The following is a 20,327-nucleotide window of genomic DNA, read 5'->3' on the forward strand; positions in this document are numbered from 1 at the left end:
TTAATATTTCTAAGAAGCCCAAACTGGATTTTGTCTTCAAATAATTTTGTACGTACGAAAAAACAATATTTTAGGAAATAAGATGAAATTTAACCTAATACAAATATTAGAATGATCAGAAACACGTTTAATATACAGCCACTAATATTGTATGCAGAAAAAAACATATTTGATATGTAATTACAATCGTTAAAAAGTCTCCGTTAGTCGATAGCATCTTAAAAAGTGCAGCAAACGCATGAATGCCCTTTAAGTAATCTAGGGCCGTATCTAACCTGGAGTAAGCGGGGTGGCTTTACAAAAAGAATCGGCGAAACGGTAATGGATTTTATTCTTGCACACCTTTAAACTATAAAGGCGACTTAAATTCACATCTTTTTTCAGGAATATAGGTGTCTCCTTGACCCCTTCCATGTATGGACCTGGTAATATAGACATTAGATATGTAATGGGTTTATATGTTTCTTTGTTGCTGGTTTTTTGTTTTGTTTTTGTTACAGGGTTGTTTTGTCTTTTTGTTTTTGTTTCTTGGTTGTTGTTTTGTTTTTGTTTTGTGTTTTTTTTGTGGGGGGGTTTTTTTGGGGGGGGGGGGGGGGGTGTTGGGGTTTTTGTTCTTCGGTTTGTATGTCAAAGACCATTGTATGTATTGTCTTATCTGTGGGGAAAGTGCACATCAATCATTCCTCGCTGCCAATGGAATAACTACCAGGTTTCTAATATCCAATGATTAATTAATAAAATGGTGCTATAGTGATGTTGTTAAACAAAACAAACTTCGACTCGATATTTCATTGACGTTGTTTTGATAAATCCGACCACAATGCTGATGATTGTGAACTTGTGTTGGAATGAAAAAAATATCAAAGAAAAATATTCAACAATCACACAATACTGCATTTAAAATAATCGGGTTTTTTAATAACGTGTTATTTTGTATACCACGAGATATTCAGAACACTTAAAATAAACATTGTATCATCAATAATATAATTTATATACGGAAACTCTATTAAAAGGTTTCTTAAATTACAGAGTTAAATTTAGAGTTCGTGAACCTTCTGGTTAACTGCACCCAGACTTTTAAACTTTGTTTTGAACCACTGATTTCCATTAATAGGTGGAGTACAACGCTAATTATTTTAAGTGCGATTTGTTTTCTTTTACGCTGCGTGGCTTTACTTGTCAAATTTGCATCTGAATACAGTGGCACCCAGGTTGAATGTTTCGCACGTGGAACGTCAGTTTGGATTTGAAGACCGTTCATTCTCTCGCGATAACTCATCGGAAGATTGAAATTCCACGAGGGTCAATGCTTTTTGTCCGTCAGTTTGCGTTTTGTACGCACTGTTCAATCTCAACAATCTAAAAAAAAAAAAAAAAAATAATAATATAATACCAGTCGCATATGAAGGAATTTTGGCAGGGGAGGGGGGGTGTAGTGCGGGTGTCGAAGTTTAAGTTTATAGAGGGGCTCGAGTCATGCTTCCTCTGGAAATATATTTTGAAAAAAAATGAGAAAATTTGCTTGAGCAAGGGAGGGGGGTTCGACTTCGACACCCCCACCCATCTCACTCCCTTGTACAAATATTTATCCAGACCACGCTGTTTAAGGGGAGCTCTCACTCTGGCTCCCAGTGACTCCCAAGACTAGTTAAGGAGAATATGCTTCAGCTCCCCTTATTATGTTACTTAAAAAAAAACCCAGTACGTCCTCAATATGTTATCTTAAATAGTTCCCCATGATATAATTTGTTCGGGATTTTTTTTCACGGTGAGGTCTGTTTCTCAGTTGATGTATTTAAAAAGCCATGTATATCTTACACGTTGTCCTACTATCTCCTTTCATTATTACTTCTTTCCTTTTTTTTTTTCTTCTTTTTTTTTGTTGGATGTAATAACCAATCACCGGCCTCGGTGGTGTCATGGTTAAACCATCGGACATAAGGCTGGTAGGTACAGGGTTCGCTGTCCGGTGCCGGCTCCCACCCAGAGCGAGTTTTAATGACTCAATGGGTAGGTGTAAGACCACTGCACCCTCTTATCTCTCACAAACCACAAACCACTAACAACTAAATCACTGCCCTGGATAGACAGCCAAGATAGCTGATGTGTGTGCCCAGGACAGCGTGTTTGAACCTTAATTCCATATAAGCACGAAAATAACTTAAAATGAAAATTACCAATCAACTTCATACACGTTTTATTACCTGGACGCTTTCTGGTTTATTTAGTTCAATATTAGAAAAATTGCGACACAGGTCGTATATTGCATCAACGCAGTTTTTCTGCTTTGCTTTCAATAGTAAACGAGTAATATATACTAGTACTGAGCTCCACTAAAAACGCATCACCCAATTTTCAGATGTTATTGCTATCGCACGTGTGACGTTGGTATTAAAGGAACATTCCAGAGTTTGCTTTAATTTTTAAGATGTTATCGTCTAAGAGAGACTTTTTAACGATTGTAATTACATATCAAATATATTTTTCTGCATAAAATATTAGTGGATGTATATTAAACGTGTTTCTGATCGTTCTAATATATGTACTAGCGTAAATTTTATCCAGTTTGGGCTTCTTACAAATATTAAGACGACCAGAAACACATTGAATATACAGACACTGATATTCTAAACAAGAAAATATATTTAATATGTAAGTATAATCGTAGAAATATTTTATTAGTCGGAAACATCTTACAATGCAGCAAACTCAGGAATGTCCCTTTAAACAGCCAATAACTCTAACCCGTGTATACAATTTTGGAGTTATTAATTGCCTACCAGAATACATCCAGTTATACACAATCAGTTAAATATGTTGTTCAAGATTTTAGCATACATGTATATGTATTTTTGATCGTCCTTGTGCTTGCAGTGGCTTAAAATCATTTTCTTTAAAGCTATATACTTAGTTTATTTTGTCTAACGACGCCATTGGAGCACATCGATTAATTAATCATCGGCTATTGGATGTCAAACATTTGGTAATTCTGACTCGTAGTCATCCTGGTGTTTCTAATACCACACAATGTATTTTTTATATTTTTAAAAACGCACGTGCGTCTGAGAAGTAACATTTATGGAGTCGAGTTTTAGTCTATTTTTAACGGTATTTTACCGTTTCAACTTCACAGACTCTTAACTTCACTATCTTGTAACAGGATCATATCTGTTTAGCGATACCCCAGCACATTTTAAAAGACAATTTTGCTGTCTTAAATGGTTATTTCGATACATGCCCAGTGGTAAAGCGCTCGCTTGATGCGCGGTCGGTCTACGATCGATCCCCGTCGATGGGGATATTGTTTCAGCTAGTCCTCCTGTATATTTGCTACTAATTAAATGTGTGCCAGTTTGGGATCGATCCCCGTCGGTGGACCCATTGGGTTACTTCTCGTTCCAGTCAGTGCACCACGACTGGTACATGTATATCAAAGACCGCGGCAGTGCTATCATTTCTGTGAGATGGAGCTTATAAAAGATCCCTTCTTATTAATGGAAAAATGTAGCAAACTTTAACTTTGAACTTTAGCTTGTAGTAGCTGGATTGTTTTTTTTAAAGCCATATATCTCAGAAACTAAGGTCAGTTCAGCGGTATAATGTGTCAGTTGTACGTCATCAGCGTATGATCATCAGTTAGTCATGCTAAAGGCAGTACATGTACATGCATTAAGAAAATGTCAGTAAATAATTATATGGTATTAGTAGGGAGGTTCGTTAGAGGTTGGTATAACGGGAACTGGATTAAGAACGACTCGGTATACAGGGACATATTCACGGGCGTAGGAAGGTGCCAAAACGTTGGATAGGTGGGGGTGGGGCAAACACACACACACACACACACACACACACACACACACACACACACACACACACATACATACATCATATATATATATATATATATATATATATATATATATATATACATATATACATATACATACATACATACATAAAATAAATAAATATATAAAAACATCACTGCTGCTAAAACATGGGGAGCAACATGCCCTCCACCCACCCCACCCCCCACCCCTTTCCTACGCCAGTGATATCTGTTTAACGACACCCCAGCACATATTAAAATACGACTATTTGCCGTCTGTCTCAAATAGTTATTTCGATATTTTGTCGAGAGAAAGAGAGGACACCCCCTACCTCCATTGTAGTCTAAAAACATGTTTTAGCTCGTGGGGGTGGGGGTGGGGGTGCCCCTGTAAAGATTATAGTTTATCTTAGAAGTGCAAAGAAAAATGGTGTAGGCCTAAGCTAAAATATAATTGTTCTGTTTTCAAATTGCACTGTGACTTTCTTTTCCTTTCTAGTTTTCATTTGGTTTTTAAAATGTGTGTGAAAAAAAAAAAACAAATATATATATATATATATATATATATATATATATATATATATATATATATATATATATATATATATATATATATATATGTGATGCATTATACTAGTATTCAATATAAAATTCATCCTGTCGTTTCACCAATAGCATAGGCCTAGCTACCAATGGATGAAATCGCTTGACCCCGACGAAAATTTAAATCCTTTGATGTGTTGTGGCTAAACCGTGAAAGAGTGAACGGTCTTCAAATTTAAACAGACGTTCCACGTGCAAACGTTTCATTGATTGAAATTGTGAGGATATGAGGTTCACGACCCCTTGAAAGTAGTTCCGTTGTATTTCCGTCGTAATTTCCTTCAAATTCTGGCGGGAAACCGTGGCCTATATCTGACCCTCACGTACTTGGAGGGGGGAAAAAGGGGACAACACAACAGCATTGTATTGACTTGTGAACACGGGGATCATCTTGTAAAAAAAACAGGCTGGCTGGGAAGGGCCCCCGTCTCTTTATTTAGGTCTACGTAAGTGTGCGATTGACCCCTAAAGGTTATTAGAGTCAAGTGTGAGTTGTAGGATGTTTCTGTTTATTTGATTCCGGATCAGTTTGTTTGAATGTCGTCTTGTATACCGCCAAATAGCTGTCTGATAGCTTTCGAGAATAATGAAGGGGTAAGGGGAGGAGCAATAACCGTTGTTGAACGATACTCGAGCGTATTTTAAAGTCACAAATTACTAGACATTAAATACATGTGCAGTAAAACTCCTGTAAACCGGGCACCCTCAGAACAAGTAAAATGTCCGGTTATAAGAGGTATTCGGTTTAGAGAGGTTCTTTTGTACAGCTATTTAAAAAGGGACCATGAAAAACGTCCGGTTTTGTGGGAACTTTGGTTTACAAAGTGTCCGGTTTTGAGAGGTTTCACTGTATATTGTTGTGGTGGCACTTCGTCGAGAGAATTTACCATAGTTTGACACCTAATAGCCGATGTATTTTTCGTGCTGGGGTGTCGTTAAACATTCATTTCATTCATTCGTCGAGAGAATTAGAAAATGTATCCCTGTCTCCACATAAGATACTCCGTCTGATTCAAGAGATCTTTTATTTGTACAATTCAAAATGAAACCCATATGATTGGAAAATTAATAATGGGCACTCGTACGTCTAGCACGCCTTTATCGTGTTTAAGATTATCCACCATTAATTTTTCATTCATATTTATATAAATAAATAAATAAATAAATAAATAAAATAATTAAATAAATAAATAAATAAATAAATATTATTTTTAAAACATTACAAACAGTGCAATAATTGTATACAATTATTTTTGTTACAGACGCCATATGATCAGTTAGATCCCTTCAAAAAATGCTTACAATTTGATCTTTTCATATTTACCTGTATTTACGAACCGGCCTAGGTGGCATCGTGGTTAAGCCATCGGACACAAGGCTGGTCGGTACAGGGTTCGCAGCCAGGTTTTAACGACTCACTAATCACTAACAACTAACCCACTGTCCTGGACAGACAGCCCAGATAGCTGAGATATGTGCCCAGAACAGCGTGCGTGAATCTTAATTGGATATAAGTACGAAAATACGTTGAAATGAAATGTAGTTACGGAAGAGTACCTGTAAAGGTGAGTTTACTAAGGTGTCTGCAGCGTTTGAGTATTACCAAGTGACAGGAATAAAGTCATACATGCCTAATAGTAACCCCTGGTTCAGACAGACACACTATTCCTTTCACATCTATCTAACAATAAGCTGTAACGTGAGTGATGCACACGACCTTCCCTACCCCCCCCCCCCCCCCACCACCACCACAACACACACACACACACACCAAAAAACACCAAATAAAAACAAAACAAAAAGCAAACCCACCAAAAACAAAACACCAGACGGATAATGATTACTACTATGATGGCAATGAAGATGATGGCAATAAATTCATATACATGTTATTTTAATTTAATGTTTAATTATTATTTATTATTATTATTATTATTAATATTATGCACTGGCCAATATTACCAACTGGGAGTGGCAGTCCTCCTGTAGACGCTTTAGGAAGGACGTCTCGTGCTAGGGAGTGGCAGTCCACCCACAGACAAAACATGGTCGAAATCAACAGCTGGATAAAACATCCTTTGCAGGAGCGGATCCAGGATTTTGTAAAGGGTAGGGGTGTGTGACAGAATTCAATTTAGAATGAATGAATGAAAGAATGTTTAACGACACCCCAGCACGAAAAATACATCGGCTATTGGGTGTCAAACTATGGTAATTCGTGGACAATTTAGTGTTTTGTATACTGTGAATGATGAATTTAGACACACACACACACCCCATCCCCCTCAAAAAGAGTCACAAAAAGAGCATCTCACGCGATCGGTGCTGTTCATGGGATCCCTAGGACACTCCTATGAGTCCCCCAATGTCTTGACTCAGCTCTGTTCAAATATGAGATTTCTTATACATTGTTTAAAGTTTTTGTTTAACGACAGCACTAGAGTACATTGGTGTATTAATCATCAGCTAGTGGATGTTAAACGTGGTAATTTTGACATATAGTCTTAGAGAGGAAACCCGCTACATTTTTTCATTAGCAGCAAGAGATCTTTTATATGCACCATCCCACAGACAGGATAGCACACACCACGGTCATTGATATACCAGTCTGGTGCACTGGCTGGAACGAGAAATAGCCCAATAGGCCCACCGACGGGGATCGATCCCAGACCGACAGCGCACCAAGCGGGCGCTTTACCACTGGGCTACGTCCCGCCCTTTCATATTGTGGTAACGGTTTTGTCGCTCAGATTTATACGGCAAGACTGACAGTCACATCGTTAGTCATCACGGAAACTCTTCTATTGAAAATAAATACCTCTGCCAAGTGGCGCTACTATTCACAGGTATTTGCGAGAAGAAGATCTCAGCAAAAGCCGCGAATAGTATCAATCAATCTAAAATTAACTGCTGGGTGGGCTTTTTATGTTTTTGAATTCTTTGCTGGTCGTGTCAACCGGAAATAGACAGATTATCGGTAGGAACAGATGGCACAGGAATCCTCCTTTGTGCAGCCTCTCACTTAACTCGTTACTAGCAATGGACTGGCAGACCGGTCAGTGAAAAGATTATTGTAGAAAGGTCTTGAGTTTTAGTGGTAAGCGAAAGTGAATACAGTGAACCAAAGCAACTGACACATAATTGAGCTACGTCTATCAAACATTCAAGCACGCCTGTTCTGAACAGATCTTCATGGCGGAAGAAAGGAATGAATATATTTATCAACACCCCAGCACGAAAACTACTTGAGCTATTGGGAGCATAAGCTTACGAGACAAGGGGTGGGGGAGGCAGGGGGTACTTGCTCTCCCCCTCCAAAGTTGGAGCTAATTCAGAAATTGGGACCTTTCCACCATGTATTTCCATCATTCTATCCACGACATTAGTTGTAATCCATGTAAAAATGCGTTTTGATTCCTTTGCAACTGTTTGGTAGAAATGCTATTAATTAATAAATGCTGTTATCCAGATTCGGACATTTTCCTTTAATTCAGGCAAAACCCTGCATACCCCCTACAAAAATGGGAGCCCGTACGCCTATGATTGGGAGTCAAATAACAGAATATATTTAATGACGATCAACGTCGGTAGAAATATTTTAGAGCTATTATCAAATACAATGTAAGCTGATGTGAAAGATTCAAATTCACGAAAGGAAGGAAATGTTTTATTTAACGACGCACTCAACACATTTTATTTACGGTTATATGGCGTCAGACATATTGTTAAGGACCACACCGATATTGAGAGAGGAAACCCGCTGTCGCCACTTCATGGGCTACTCTTTTCGATTAGCAGCAAGGGATCTTTTATACTCACCATCCCACAGACAGGATAGTACATACTATGGCCTTAGGGTGGGACGTAGCCCGGTGGTAAAGCCCTCGCCTTATGCGCGGTCGGTTTGGGATCGATCCCCGTCGACTGGTATATCAAAGGCCGTGGTATGTGCTATCCTGTCTGTGGGAAAGTACATATAAAAGATCCCTTGCTACTAATGGAAAAGGTTAGCGGGTTTCCTCTCTACGATTATATGTAAAAATCGCCAAATGTTTGACATCCAATAGTCGATTTGCTCTAGTGGTGTCGTTAAACAAAATAAACTTACATGAATACATAAAAAAATAACATGTTAGAATAAATTAAATAAATGTCGATTTGTTTTCCTATCAATGCTATTGTGGCACCCCTAGAGTCAATGCTCGGTCACAGTGTTACACTATTTATTCTTTTTGCAATGTAGTCATTTTAACGTGACCCATTTACTGCAAGGTCACAATTATTGGAAAATAAATAACCTATAACAACAGATAGTATCAAACACTCGATAAAGAAATCTCAATATCTCATTGTCACAAATTTTATTTTCACACATTCATATGATGTTTCATGGACATTTAATAGAATGTCTGAGGACGTTGATGGACATTTGTCGAATCGGCGATTTCACTGACGATAAGTTAGACAGCCGTGTATTTGGTGTGGCATGTTATAAATATATATCATTGTCCGAGTTAACAGCTTATTGGCACTATCACAATGAAGTCAAGGTCTTATTAATATATATTTATTATAGTACAGTGGCGCATCGAAGTTAATAACAATGTGGATTGGGGGTTTTGGGTTTTTTTTTGTGTTTTTTTGTGTATACGATGTTGAACTGTTTAGCTAAGCGATTTTGTTGGTCTGTTAAACCGTTGTGGGGGCTTGGGGGGGGGGGGGGGGGGGAAGAGTTTCAAAAACAGACATACTTCCAAAAAAGACACTGTCCGAAAATGAAATCATAGCATCTTGATGGTTAAATACATAGCTATTATGCAACCATTTTATGACAATGGGAAAATTATACAATATAACTTGCCATTTCTAAAAGTTGTAAGCCACTTTTTGATAATTATATTCTAATCTGTTCTGTTCTGTTCTATTCTTTTCTATTCTATTGTATTCTATTCTTTCATTCTATTCTATTCTAGTATTCTGTTCTGTTCTTTTTTTCTTATCTATTCTGTTATGTTATATTCTTCCATTCTATTCTATTCTATTCTTCTATTCTATTCTGTTCTGTTCTGTTCTATTATATTATATTCTTCTATTCTGTTATATTATATTCTTTTATTCTGTTATATTATATTCTTCTATTCTGTTATATTATATTCTTCTATTCTGTTATATTATATTCTATTCTATTCTGTTCTTCTATTATGTTCTATTCTGTTATATCATTTTCTTCCATTCTATTCTAGTATTCTGTTCTGTTCTGTTCTGTTATATTGTAGTCTTCCATTCTATTCTATTCTATTATTCTGTTCTATATTATTCTATTCTATTCTGTTATATTCTATTCCTATATTCTATTCTATTCTTCTATTCTGTTCTATTATATTCTATTATATTCTTCCATTCTATTCTATTCTTCTGTTCTGTTCTATTCTATTCTATTCTTCTATTCTGTTCTATTCTATTCTATTCTGTTCTATTATTCTATTCTATTCTTTTATTCTATTCTGTTCTACTCTATTCTATTTGTGCTAATATTGTAGTTACGCCCTTATTTGTTCCTACATTACCAGAGTTTGGCCAATTATACCTTCACTGAAAAACACTTATACCGTTCCTTTTCTATTATTATCTTACATAACCACATAATATGCGCAGTTATATGTTTGCACTAAGAAACTCTAATTTCGACGTAATTTAACGGCGATTCTGCGTAATTTGCAGACACGTCAGACTCAGTAGAATCAGGAACACAAACATTTTGAAATCCGAGCCGACCCTGACTGTACTCAGCACCTGTCTTAGCGATCCATTTCTTGAAAAGGGATTTCCAAAAATATCTTGCCGCGCTGTTTCTTTTCCTTTTTTTCAGCTATGCGCCGGGACTACTTTCAGGATGTAAATAGAAAAAATGATTACAAGACCAGAGAAACGAGAAGCTAAAATAGTTTGAACGTAAAGACAGTGTACGATAAGTCAAGACACAGTTTAGTTATTCCAAGGCTGCAGCACGGAACCTACTTAGTCAAAGATGTAGCTTAAAGAAAACGAATGTTTTGATTTGCCATGTTTTGAAATAAAGCTCGTTATTTACTTCCATTTCCTTTTCAAATTACTCATTTGTTTTGTTTCAAATGTTTGCATTTTTGGAAAGAAGCTACAGCCAACACTATTGTAAAACTGTATTTAGTACTCCAAAGAAGGTCTCGTAACTTGCACAACTGATGCGTAATTCTTATATATATATATATATATATATATATATATATATATATATATATATATATATATATATATATATATATATATTATACACAATGAAATGTTTTCAATCTACGAAAGCTCATTTCTTTTTAATTTTAGGACAATCTATCAACCTTTATTTTTACTTTTATTTCTTTATTTACCTACTTTCTTATTCATGCCTTGTGACTGCGACAGAATTTATTATTATTATTATTATTATTATTATTATTGTTATTATTATTATTATTATTATTATTTTAATATAATCAAAGCCAAGTTGTAATTATTTTTATTTTGTGAATAACTGGTTTTTAGAAAAGAAGAAAAAAACTCCTTCTCCCAATATTTTAATCGTTTTATAGCAACTTTTAAACAAATTTAACAAAAACTATTTTGGTACAAAAAGACGTCCTTGTCTGACGCCTGCATGACCTGTCTTTTAGACTGTAACCCACTGACTGAAAACCAGGCATGTTATGCAATTTCAGCAGACAGAAATCATGTTAAAAGGTCAAGTAATGAGGTCAACTGAGGCGGAAGAGCTCTTTGTTTTCTGAGGTCATGAACTTGCGCGGACTGCCCGGATCTTCTTCTGGACGTTGTTATGTTCGTATGGTGTTGTAATTACGCGGGAAAATGGAGTGGACGTTTCAAGAGCTCTTTAACTCTGGAGTTAATGCGGCGCATCAGAAAAATCCTCGAAGTACCAGTATAAAATATTGATGATAAATATAGTGGTTATTAATTCCCCGGGTTATTTCCACACTGCGCTGATTGCTAGCACTTGGTCGTTCATATCGTGTAGCAGTATTTTATGGCTGGAGAAATAATAATGGCTTGTTATATTTGAAATATCATTTCTGTATTTTTTTTTTTAAATAACTGGTGTAATTCGTTCATTTCAACTTATTTTCGTGCTTATATCCAATTAAGGTTCAAACACGCTATCCTGGGTACACACCTCAGCTATCTGGGCTATCTGTCCAGGATAGTGGGTTAGTTGTTAGCTGGTTAGTGGTTAGTAAGAGAGAAGAGGGTGTAGTGGCCTTGCACCTAAACAACTGAACTCGCTCTGGGTTGGAGCCGGTAACGGGCTGCGAACCCTGTACCTACCAGCCGGTAGTCCGATAGCTTAACCAATGCGCCACCGAGGCCGGTACTGATGTAACAATAAAGTGTATGACTCTTTAAATGACTACTGTAATAACAGAATATAATCGGGTTATAAATAATTTATGCTTTTAGAAGAACAAAAAACATATTGTACTTGTTAGGTTGTATTGTTATTATTAGGCCATGGTAATAGTACAACATCGTTTGATGGTTAATAATTATTTAAAGAGCAAATCGAAAGTTATCTAGAATAGCTGGACATGTAGTTCATACTGTACATAGATCTGATACTTTTAGAAGATTGAGTAAGGGGCGGGTACTTATTTTAGTTACGTTACATGTAAAAGTAAATACAAAATGCATGTACCGCTAATATGTTTACTGATTACGAGGTTAAAGGTCACAGCATTGTGACGTCATAATAAGCTTGCATGTGACGCTTAGATAGCAACGTAACTCTAGAATCTGAGTGTCAATCCTGCATTTTCTCGGGGTTCATTAATAAATACTAGCATTCGTTTATTTTCTGGATTTGTTTCTTGGATGCCCAATGAAGGTAAGGTTAACAGAAATCACAACGTGACCTGACAGTAATAGGGTAACTGTTCTGACAATTTGGAATATTATGAGAATCAAGAGACCACGGTGATTTGGTTGTATTACCCACCATTGAAAGAGTGCAGCATTTACTCTCTGGTTTGTTTCAAATGCATGTATGTCAGAACCCTTTTAATATTCAAGGCCACACGCCACTGCCAGGCGCGGATCCAAACGGGTGGGGTGGGGTGCGTCGTGGAGTGCGTGCCCCCCCCCCATCCCCGTTTTTTCCGACCTCAAACAAAATAATAATAAAGTCATGTCTATGCCCTCAAAAGCCCCAGAATCCGCGCCTGACACACCGTATTGTTTTGCCATTTTACTTTCACCTGTGTTCATATCCAGCACAGTACAAACCAGATCATACCAGCACTGCCGTCATGCACCACTTCTTTCAGTTTGTTAGGTCCCAGTTGCGACCATGCATACTATTGCAGGGGCGGATCCAGGAATTTTAGCAGGGCTCAAGACTGGACCCCCCCTCGATAGGAAATTTTCATATTTGAAGATAGCTTTAGATGGATTTGAAGTATATTCCCGTTGTCAAGATCAACTCTCTGGTCACGAGCGGGGGGGGGGGGGGGGGTGTCCAGACCCCCTCGACACCCCCCCCCCCCCGGATCCGCGTCTGTATTGACCATATGCACGCAGTAGAACTTCTTGTTGTTGTTGTTGTTGTTGTTTTGGGGCGGGACGTAGCCCAGTGGTAAAGCGTTCACTTGATGCGCGGTCAGTCTACGATCGATAATAATAATAATAATAATAATAATAATAATAATAATTAAACATTACATTAAAATACATGTATATGAATTTATTGCCATCATGGCGGGACGTAGCCCCAGTGGTACAGCGTTCGCTTGATGCGCAGTCGGTCTGGGATCGATCCCCGTCAGTGGGCCCATTGGGTTATTTCTCGCTCCAGCCAGTGCACCACGACTGGCGTAACAACGGCCGTTGTATGTACTACCTTGTCTGTGGGATGGTGCATATAAAAGATCCCTTGTTGCTAATCGAAAAAGAGTAGCCAATGCAATGGCGACAGCGGGTTTCCTCTCTCAATATCTGCGTGATCCGTAACCATATGTCTGACGTTATATAACCGTAAATAAAATTGTCGTTAAATAAAACATTTCCTTCCTTCCTTTTTGTTGTTTTTGTTGTTGTTTACCTTCTAAGTATACAAAATGCATGCATGTTTTTTTTGTTTTTTTTCAGTTGTAAAGGTAATGACAAAATATTAACTGGATAGGAAATTTAGTATTATTAATATATTTTGTTACATTCTTCTTTCTGGTGTCCCCAGAGAGAAGTATATAGAGTCTGAACACACCTTGTGTAAAACTTGAAATACAGAATAGATATAACTAAATATATTTGGGTTCGTGTTTTAAAAACAGTGGACCATCTTCTTAAAATCCTTGATTCATTCTTGCAGATCGTCGTAACAGATTAAGCTATTTATAAATATCTGCTTGTTAAATGCTATAATTTATTTTCAGTCGTGTTCGGAATCCAAGGAACTGGATTATGTAACGGGGAGCTAATAAACGTTATCACCGTCGGTTAGTTAGCCCGTCAGTTAGCTCTAACCAAGCAGAGATGACCAGAGTTCGCCCCGGGGTCAAGATGTCAGTCAGCCAGACTCTCAAAACAAACAGTGGTGTGAGACCTTCCAGTAGTTCTGAATTATGATTCACTCCTGTCAGATGATCTTTTAGCCATATTTAATTTTACCATGGCTCGATTCCGACGATTATGTCCATTTTAGTAGTTAGTTTATTTTGTTTAAGGACACCACTAGAGCACATTGATTAATCAATCATCGGCTATTGGGTGTCAAACATTTGGTAATTCTGACAGTCTTGGAGTGGAAACCCGCTACATGTTTTCATTAGTAGCAAGGGATCTTTTATATGCACTTTCCCACAGGCAGGAAAGCACATGTCACGGGCTTTAACCAGTTGTGGTGCACTGCTTGGAACGAGAAAAAAAACAATCAATTGAATGTAACGACTAGGGTGGTTCGATCCTGTGACGTAAGCACCTCAGGCGAGCACTCAACCGACTGAGCTAAATCCCGCCCCTCCATTTAAGTAGATGCATGTAGCCCACCCCAGCCCACCCTGCAACACATCCAACACACACACACTCACACACAAACACAGACACACACTCGGACACACACATACTAACACACACACACACACACTCGGACACACACACACATACACAGACACTCGGACACACACACAAACAACACACAGACACACACAGACTAACACACACACACACACACACGCACACACACACACACACACACACACACACACACACACACACAATATAACTGGGTATTGCATACATTCGGAAATCTATTTTCTCAAAATGAAGACATGTATGGGTCATTACATTTGCGCATTTTTGGAAAATTCGAAATGCGAAAATTCGCTAAGTACATATGTATCTATTAACAAAACTATATTTGTATTAGTAATGTGTATGCTCGTCAGAATTCGTACAATATTCGCACAAAAATATATATTTAAAGAAAATTAAATGTGATCTGTTCCTTTTTTTTATCTCTCCATTCGGTGACAAAGGAAAGTATTTTTGGTGGCACTAAGCATTATTGTTAAATCAGCGGCTATAAAGTGGCCATCATTGTCATATAGGTTTCAAACAGCTTGAGATCAGAAAATCAGTCGCAGTATAACTTAGTTTTTTTATGCGAGTAGCAGCACCTAACCCAATAGGTCTATGGGTGGGCATGTCATGTTTCTCTTTAGGTCGTGGCATTAGAATTGGTCTACTTGTTTGCCTCCATTTTCACTTTAGGAGACCGTCAAAATTATCGTTTAATTTTTTTCCATAATTTTAGTACGACGACCATAAACATATTTCATAAAAAGTACACGCTTATCGACAATAGATCACTAATTAACACATGAAAGTGATAGGACATTTTGTGTCCGACCTCTGTTTTCTGTCCTGGACGGGCAGTCCAGACTGCTGGACAGTGTATCCAGTACAGCGTGTTTGAACCGTAGATGGATATAGGCACGGTAAACACTACAAAAGAAAGAGAGAAAAAAGTAGCAACAATGCTTGTTTAAGGATGCATGGTACCAAAGAAGAGAGTTCCGTGTCAAAGTTCGAGGTGTACCGTCAATTATTTACGGAGTGGAAACAGCTGTGGTCGTGATTGGTATGTGACAAATTATTTGTGTAAAGACTATTATCTATTGGCAATAAATATATACACTTTTATTTGTTATGCAGTATACACCAGAGGTTGAAACAAATGCAGGGTACCCCTAAAAATGGAACTTTAACGTTAACATTATCGGCAATAGGAATTGATTTGGCCTATTAGAACCTTAACTGTCCACTCTAACTGGCTCCATGTTCGGCCTTCAACAAGGAATATTTTACATAGCATGACACAATGGGTTCATCCAACTCCACAATCCGAATCCTACATGCCAGGTAAAATATTACAAATGTGTACCTCATTTTTGTTCCCTGTAATACTTTGGAACATGGTAGTCATCGACCTTTTGCAAAACATATCATCCTAAAGGTTGCACTATACCAATTAATTTCCGGATGGGTCGAAGTTCGAGGTGCACCGAACTTTTGATAGAGAAGTTAACACCACAAGTCCTGTGATTGGTTATAAATGTGAGTGTGTTGGTTGTAAACAAAATTAGTTTCATCTGGGCTAAAAATGTATGCAATTTTATTTGATGTAGTACCACCGTGTCAAATAGACTTGTGCTTGGAACATGTATGGAGTACCTGTAAAAAACAAGTACTCAAATGTTGTGCGAAACTAGGGTTGTTGTAAAAACATCTGGTTATACCGAAAATGAGCCATGAAAGGTACCATTTTCTGCAGTTAATACTTTGAGGTAGGGGTTGTAGTACTGATATTTATGGGTCACAGTTTGGTTGATATATTGCATATAGTGTTTTTAAACACAAACGTTAACATGGTCGCCTATGGGATTTGAATTGGTATAGTCCAACCTAAAGGTGATTGCCCTTTCGAACGAGGAGAGAGAGAAACATGATGGTTTGCCAACTGGCACGTGCATTTTATCGTTTACTAGAACCTTTATCTGTTTTATCGTTTAGTACCACCAGTGCATATATCAGTCTGGTTGGCATCAATTCATACGTTTATTTTTGTCTACGTAATAAGACATAACTGACGGTCTCGCTGTTTTATTGTTGTGTTTCTCAAACATGGAGTGGTGGGACGTAGCCGAGTGGTACATCGCTCGCTTGATGCGCGGTCGATCTGGGATCGATCCCCGTCAGTGGACACATTGGGCTATTTCCAGTTTTAACGGTCGTGTTATGTGCTATCCTGTCTGTGGGGTGGTGCATATAAAACAGATCCCTTGTTACTAATGGAAACATGTAGCGGGTTTCCTCTCTAAGACTGTATGTCAAAATTACCAAATGTTTGACATCCAATAGCCGATGATTTATAACAAACTTTTAAACTCAAACATGGAATATTTTGAGAAAAAACAAGAACGCAATATACTCTATGAACTCCACGAAATACAGAATAAACCTTACATCACTATGTATGCTTGCCAAGAATGACGAAAGATGCTTGCTGCAATGCAACCTGACAAGATATTCGAAGTGTTCAGGTTACACCACCAGTAATTACTCCATGCAATTTAATACATATTGTTATGTCAGAATATATTCTATGAAAAAAAAATACAACAGTCGAGTGAGCTACGTGACTGCTAAAGTCCGAACCAAAATGTTAAAGGGACGTTCCTGAGTTTGCTGCATTCTAAGATGTTTCCGACTAATAAAATATATCTACGATTAAGGTTCAGTATTAAATATAGTTTCTTGTTTAGAATATCAGTGTCTGTATATTCAATGTGTTTCTGCTCGTCTTAATATTTGTAAGAAGCCCAAACTGGATTTTGTCTTCAAATAATTTCGTACGTACGAAAAAATAGATTTTAAGAAAATGACGTCAGTAGCAATTGGAACAGGCGAATTAACGATTTAAAGGCCTACAGTTAGATTGTAGCCAGGTATGTTTTTTTCAAGAAATGCTAAATATACAGTTAGTTCCGCAGAAAAACGATTCAGTTTACAATGGACATAATCATATGGAGTTTTTAGATTTGCGGGTGTTATTGTCTATCTAACGCCTTCAGTCAAAAATGACATTTGCGGGATCAAATAGACAATAACACCCGCAAATCTAAAAACTCCATATGGTTATCTCCTAAGTACAACAACCCCCAAAAACAACTATATCCTAAACCGGACTATATTAGGCCAACACAAAAGGTAACGACATAACAAATGATGGTGTTGCGCCTTCGAAAAGTTTGTTTTGTTTAACGACACCACTAGAGCACATTAATTTATTAATCATCGGCTATTGGATGTCAAACATTTGGTAATTCTGACTTAGTCTTGGAGAGGAAACCCGCTACAGGTTTCCATTAGTAGCAAGGGATCTTTTAGATACACCATCCCACTGACAGGATAGCACATACCACAGCCTTTCATATACCTGTCGTGGTGCCCTGGCTGGAACGAGTAATAGCCCAGTGGGCGCACCGACAAGGATCGATCACGAACCGACCGTGCAGGATAGCACATACCACTGACAGGATAGCACATACCACAGCCTTTCATATACCTGTCGTGGTGCACTGGCTGGAACGAGTAATAGCCCAATGGGCGCACGACGAGGATCGATCACGAACCGAATGCGCATCAAACGAGCGCTTTAACCCCCCCCCCCCCCCCCCCCCCCCCCCCCCCCCCCCCCAACACAGCACAGTTGCTCCGAATCACTTTCATGAAGTGACCTTCATATAATATTCAATTATTGGCAGTAAATTCAGCAGGCGATGTGCTTTGATAGCGAAATAATAACACGTTTGTGCGCTGATGTATCAACCAATATCGGTGAAACAAGTCGATGCATGCTTGAAAATCCGAGAACGAGTTGTCGAAAGACGAAATCACCCGAAAACTACCATACTAATGTAATTACATGTAATCAAATAAGGATACTGACGTCATATTTTTACTATACCATACACTCAAAATTGAACGGGGTGTGGTTAGTCGGTATGGTTCTTGCTTTAGGTGAGATAGTGCATAGCAAAAGATAAGTTTGTTTTATTTATCGACATCTTTGAAAGAAATGATTTATTTAACGACGCACTCAACACATTTTATTTACGGTTATATGGCGTCAGACATATGGTTAAGGACCACACAGATTTTGAGAGGAAACCCGCTTTCGCCACTTCATGGGCTACTCTTTCCGATTAGCAGCAAGGGATCTTTTATTTGCACTTCCCACAGGCAGGATCGCACAAACCATGGCCTTTGTTGAACCAGTTATGGATCACTGGTCGGCGCAAGTGGTTTACACCTACCCATTGAGCCTTGCGGAGCACTCACTCAGGGTTTGAAGTCGGTATCTGGATTAAAAATCCCATGCCTTGACTGAGATCCGAACCCAGTACCTACCAGCCTGTAGGCCATCGGTCTAACCACGACATCTTTGAAGCATATTGATATCTATTAATCATCGGCTATTGGATGTCAAGTGTTTAATCGTCGTGATACAAAAACTGTCAATAAGAGGCTGCCCCTCCCCACGTCCCAAACACGTCATGTCAAATCACTAAAAATAAAGTTAAAGTTTGTTTTGTTCAACGACACCACTAGATCACATTTGTTTATTAATCATCGGCTATTGGATGTCAAATATTTGGTAATTTTGACATACAGTCTCAGAGAGGAAACCCGCTAAATTGTTTCATCTTTTATATGCATCATCCCACAGACATGATAGTACATAACATGCCACAGCCTTTGATTTACCAGTCGTGGTGCACTGGCTGGAACGAGAATGTAATAACAAAACACATTGGTATGTTGTCGTATGATGATATCAAGTACTATTATACTGAAGGCGCGTATGTGCTAATTTAGAGCGGGGGTGAGGAGCTAAACAGGGGCTACTGAACTTTATAGTGGGGTCGAATCATCCTCTCTCCCCCCCCCCCCCCCCCCCCCGAAAATATATTGACAAAAAAGAAAATGTGCTTCAGCAGAGAGGGGTTTGACCCCTAAATCCTCCCCCTGCACACGCGCCAGTACTGACTTAACTTAGAATGGTGACACGGTGCCAAACAAAATTAGATCATCGTGACCTACATTTCACAAAATGTTCCTCAGTGTAACCTAGACTGGTTCACCGAAATGACTAAACGTGGATGGCAGTGTGCGGCCTGGTCTATTCTATTATATGTATTACTAAAACAAATCCTCGTATTTCTCTCAAGATATTGTGTATGTAAATATTTCCTCAATCCCAGAAGGGTATGGCGGATTACAAACAAATGTGAAGACTACAAACAATTATGGGAAGGGAACACAATGAAAGTAGTTCCGTGACGTGATCGACAAGGAAACGCCATTCCCTTTATTGTGTTTTCCTCCTTTATAAGGGCGGCATCACTCCTCACGTAAGTGCAGTCGGATGGGTGGGAGTTTTGTGGGTTTTTTTTTTTTTTTTTTTAGCCTGCCCATATGTTGCGCAGCTGTGACACACATACCAGGTGAAAATACTTAGAACGAGGCTACAGACAGTTTGTTTATGTCTGGTAGTCGCTGTGGTATATACACGTGACGTCACTGGCAATTTGAGATTTATCTTTTTACGTAGTAAACCGTCTGGAAATAGTTTCCGATAAAGCTATTCCGTATCACAGAATTGCGTGGAATCTTACGTTTTCTACGTAGAAGATTTCTCGGGAGAAATGTCTTTATAATGTTATCATGGTAGCCAACAGGAGGCTATTTTCAGGATTCAGAATCGTAAGGCGTCAATGTCATTTATTTGTAATACGTGTGCGTAGGT

The 20,327-nt window shown here is 38.2% G+C and overlaps 1 long non-coding RNA gene across 1 annotated transcript in view; it reads right to left on the bottom strand.

The window, feature by feature from the left end:
- Positions 1-629: 629 nt before the first annotated feature.
- Positions 630-20,327, bottom strand: part of LOC121369041 — a 65,367-nt gene continuing 45,669 nt past the window's right edge. Inside the window, exon 3 of the long non-coding RNA XR_005957545.1 lies at positions 630-1,362. This is a non-coding gene — a long non-coding RNA (uncharacterized LOC121369041). The remainder of the gene's footprint in view (positions 1,363-20,327) is intronic.

This window comes from Gigantopelta aegis, chromosome 3 (genome assembly GCF_016097555.1).
Source record: "Gigantopelta aegis isolate Gae_Host chromosome 3, Gae_host_genome, whole genome shotgun sequence".
In the NCBI taxonomy this organism is placed as follows: Eukaryota; Metazoa; Mollusca; class Gastropoda; order Neomphalida; family Peltospiridae; genus Gigantopelta; species Gigantopelta aegis.